This window comes from Arachis stenosperma, chromosome 5 (genome assembly GCF_014773155.1).
Source record: "Arachis stenosperma cultivar V10309 chromosome 5, arast.V10309.gnm1.PFL2, whole genome shotgun sequence".
In the NCBI taxonomy this organism is placed as follows: Eukaryota; Viridiplantae; Streptophyta; class Magnoliopsida; order Fabales; family Fabaceae; genus Arachis; species Arachis stenosperma.
In genome coordinates, this window is record NC_080381.1 from 121,182,393 (window position 1) to 121,187,365 (window position 4,973).

General features: G+C 28.0%; 1 long non-coding RNA gene across 1 annotated transcript; it reads right to left on the reverse strand.

Annotated features, from left to right (window-relative positions):
* Positions 1 to 1,075: 1,075 nt before the first annotated feature.
* Positions 1,076 to 2,689, reverse strand: LOC130978953 (uncharacterized). Its single transcript, XR_009086496.1, has 5 exons — positions 2,568 to 2,689; positions 1,715 to 1,971; positions 1,424 to 1,595; positions 1,248 to 1,336; positions 1,076 to 1,162 (listed from the first exon to the last, which is right to left on the reverse strand). It is a non-coding gene; the product is annotated as an uncharacterized LOC130978953 (long non-coding RNA).
* Between the last annotated feature and the right edge of the window lie 2,284 nt (positions 2,690 to 4,973).

A 4,973-nucleotide genomic window follows, 5' to 3' on the forward strand; every position in this document is an offset into this window, starting at 1 on the left:
CAGAGTCCTATTTCAAACTAGGGTTCAGAAAAATTAAATTGCAGCGATTGTTTATTTATGTATTGGTGTTCATGGGTTCAGCCTAGTTCAGTAAAATATGATTACTTTTTTGTGAGGCTGATTTGTTTTAGAAAAATTAATGATATATGGCTATAGCTTCCTCAGCAGTTCATGCAAAACGCAGCAGCAGAGTAGTGGGTTACCACTGATAATGAAACAAGTTGGTAAAATAATGTAATAACTTTAATATAACACTAGCTTTACTATAACTATTAAACACAACAATTGTTATCATTTGAGCCTTTTACTTTTAGCGTATCACGCTTATTTAATAATTAGAATTGATGAGATGAACATGTTCAATTTCAATAATTAGACTCCATTATTAATAAGTATTATTCCATCTAAACTTATATTCATGACAAATGAATTTATTATAAAGTTACTTCTCGAGTAGAAAAGAAGCCGACAAGCGCTTCGGGAATTCCTCCTTCCTTCATCATTAGATATGCTTTCATCATATCAAATGATTGCTGCAACTTAAACTCTAGACTAGTAATCTTTTGCTGTGAATTATGTAAGTCGAACTCCAAATTATTGATCTTTTCCTGTAAAATTGCAGCAGTAGTAGGCGAAGAAGATCCAGCTGAATTAGTGGAGATGGTCATCCCATTAAGCCGACTTCTCACATTCCTAAAGGTATTCGTAGGCGCTGCTCCCATGCCCATGCAACGAACTCTCCCAGAGTGTTCAGGCCCCAAAACTTTACCAACAGCATAATTAGGGGACACCTCAAATTGTGCATTTGACTGTGTCATATTCAGCTCAATTTGTTCCTATTTAAAAGTAATAAATAGAAACTATTCAATTTAAAAGTAGCAACACATATTCAGCTCAATTTGTTCCTATTTAAAGTGAAAAGTGCATGCAAGTGCAGTAAACCACTTTCCTATAATCATCATATATCTCAATCCACAATCAACCACTCTCAAATTCTATTTTCACATGATCACATACAAATAAAATAACATAAGATAGCAAAGGTTTACAAAACACTTACCACTATAGTTAATGCCTCGTTATTTACAAAAGACCCATCCTTTCTCTTATGTGTTTCAATGTACATCATTCCTCTACTAGACTTCTTTCCCGTTTTCAAGTACTTAAAAAAAAAAGGAATAAAAGGTTAAACAATTAACATATATAATGTAAAATCACACATGTACCAAGTGTGTGTATATATATACATCTTATGTCGCTTCCGAGAGTTGGATTTAGATCCACAAGTGTGAGGAATGGTTTGCTTGCTTCGATTTTCCTTATTTTTCATGCAAAGCTGTTAAAAATAAATATAATAACTTCAATTAATAGTTTTTTTTAATTAAAGTACAACAATAACTAAATGAATTGTTTAGTGTCTTACAACTGTAGACGGTTTTAGTCGATAATTGACAAAACAAGCCCATTGATCTCTTAGAATATCATCAGGCACATTGTTCACCAATACTTCTCTTCTCATGGTTGGATCATAGAACTCATTCCACAATCTTTGACTATATGTTCCCCACTTCTTTGCAATACTTTGAATGCAATACCTATAGGCAATCTTTTCTATGCTTGTAAAATGGAAGTGGGGTTTCAAACAAAAAATAAATAAATAAATAAATAAATAAATACTTGAACTAATAAAAGTTTCAAATAAAATGGATTTTACCTTTATCATTGAATCAAAGCACTCATCCTTGAAAGACTTAGGCATGCCACCATTTTCTTGTCCTGACCACTTTTCAAAGCTAATTGGAAAGATACGTGCATTAGTTGCTAATATACCACAATAGCCAGCAAGTAAACCTTGTGCTTCACCATATGTCGCACCCTCTTCGTCAACCTCTACAATTACACGGTCTTCTTTAGATAAGTTGCAAACATCCTTGACTTTGATCTTAGCCTTCTTCTTCACATTTGTAGAGTCTTATGAAAAATAAAAATAATTTAAATGATAACAGTGTATAATATTTGTTACAAATAGAAGTAGTGATTGAAAAAAGACATTAGAATCATAGGGTATGGGAGAAATGAATATAGGAAATAGGTAATTAAAAAAATAAATAAAAGAACAATGTTATAATAATCTAGTTAGTAAGTGACTCTTCAAGTTCACCGAAGCATATATACATGCTGCTACAATCCCATTGTTTTTCATAATATATAAATCTTAAATAATGGCCAAAAGAAAAAAATAAAATAAATAAAAAAAAGCCATCATCATAATCTGAGACGAGTGATGGTAAGTGAAATTTTTTGGTGAAATTGGGAGGTTTACATTTCAAAAAGAGGTCATTATTATCATTTACCATTTTAAGTTATGAGAATTTTTTAAGGTTTTTCTATCTATTAAAATTAATATTGTGAATCAGTTGCCTCTACACTAGTTATGCAATATAAATTAATGCTAATTATCTCCACATTTTAAGCAGATGAAGACTTTGAGTTAGAACAACGTGTGGCTCCATCAGATAAAATAGAATTTGCAGCGACTTGAGAAGGAGCTTGAGAAGGAGCCTCACCAGCCTCTACAGTGGTATCTTCAGATGCTGCTGGTGCTGGAGGTTGAAGTGAATGAGAAGTATTGTTGTTTTCCCTCTCATCTACAAACTTCAATGAATTTTTTATGCGTTTTTTCCTTGGCATGACTGCATATTAACAAACACAAAATTGTTAAGCACACAAAAAATAATTAGACATTATACTAACTTGTTACGAGAGACATAAAAATCATGAGTCTCCATTGATTCTCACTCATTTCTTAACTTGTTACAAAAAATTGTTATTAAGTTACAAGTTTTTTATGAATAAAGTTACAAAATTGACAAATGTTACAAATTCTCTCTCAAAATTGACATCAATTGGGAGGACATTAGATTCAGTCTAGTTCCTACAGATTACATGTATGTAATGAAATGTGTATATCCTATTTCAAACTAGGGATGAACATGGCTCGACTCGACCCGAAGATTCGACCCGATTCCGAATACTTTAGAAACTAACTTAGTGTGATTTTATTGGGTTTAGGGTCGGGTAAGGGTCTAAAAAAAAGACCTGGTCATTATTTCGGGTCGGGTCCGGGACATAACTCGGGTGGTCTGCTCATCATACAAAATTGATATTTTGTGTTATTAGTAATGAATGATGGCTATTCTTATCTGGAATTTAAATATTGTAAACCTTAATATTTTGTGTTATTAGTCATTATAAGATTATAAGTTAATGTTTTATGTTTAAAATGCATAAGATTTTAGACTAATATATAATATTGTGTTATTTGTATTGATTTAAATATTTGGTGTTATTAGACAATATTAGTATTGATTATGGTTATACTTTAATTTTAGAGAATAGTTGGCTCTTGTTATATTTTTTTAAGTGAATTTTACTATGTGAATTATGAAATAATAATTGAAGATTATGTGATTTTTACATGCTAAGACTTGATTTTTACCTGATTTATCCGATTCGAAGGTACGTAGATTTCATCAAATTTAAAATCGGGTTAGAATCCTAAAATTAGATCCGATCTATATTTCGAATCGAATCTGGATTAAACCAAACCCAATATAACCCACTCTATATACACTCCTATTTCAAACAATGATGTACAACTTTAATGAAGCATTAATGCAGTACCAGACGAATGAATTTTTATTTGATTTTAAATTATTGTTTGTAACACATATTGGCCACATATCTTTAAAATATTGAAAAGCATAAATCTTATATCCTATATTCTAAAATCATAAATCTTAAATTTTAAATTATAAATTCTAAATTATAAATTATATATTTTAAATCTTAAAATATAAAATATAAACTCTTTAAATAAATAAACAATTTAAAATTTAGAGTTAAAATTTAGGAGTTAATAATTTAAAAATAAGTTTTAAATTTATGAATTAATATTTAATAAATAGAATTTAAGTAATAATAATAATAATAACAAACAACGTATTTTTAAGTAAATAATTTACGTTAAATAATCTTGTATATGATGATGATGAGTAATTAATACGTTAGTAATAAATTTCTGTTTAAATTCTAAAATAAATAATTTATTTATTTATTTCTAGAATATTTGTTTAAAAGTGAATAATTTTAAAAGAGTAATACTGGTGGGGATTATGTGATAATTTTTTATATTAGGTATAAAAAATATAATACAAATCTACAAAAAATATTTCTTAGTAATTATATACTTATTAAAAATGTATTTTGACTATTAACATCATTACTCAAGTACCATATATTTTTTATAGTAATTGCTTTTTAAGTTTATATATATAAAGATAGAATAATATTACATGTATATAAAAATCAGCTATTAGTATAAAATATATGTTAAAATATAAATATATACTAAAAATAAATTAAACCATACATATATTTATATACAGATACATTAATAACTGATTTTAATGGTTAATTTTGGTGCACAAATAATATTTTTGATAAAGATATATCGCATTAAATATTATTAACCAAATTTCAATCAAATATAATTAAATCTATAGAATCACATTAATAACAAAATAATTTCATATTTATAAACACTAATTCAAAAATACAATTAACCTTACAGCTTCATAAAACTTTTGAATGACAGAGTATTATGCTTAATAATAATAATGATGATAAAATAGAAAAATCACAAATTAAATAATTATAATATGTTAAATTCAAAAATTTTTAAAATAAAATTAAAAATTTTTATGCGGCCGTGTCTATTATCCTAAGATCAATCAACTTACCCAAAAGAAAATTGAAAATGGCCTTTTGAAAATTACAAATTCGCCTAAATCAAGTGGCAATTATATTGCCTCTTAAACAAGCTGCACCAAGTTTAAACTCCAGCTGAGATTAGAATGAGATTTGATAAAACCTCAAAGTGTGGGTGCGTGAATATGTGTATTGTGATACTT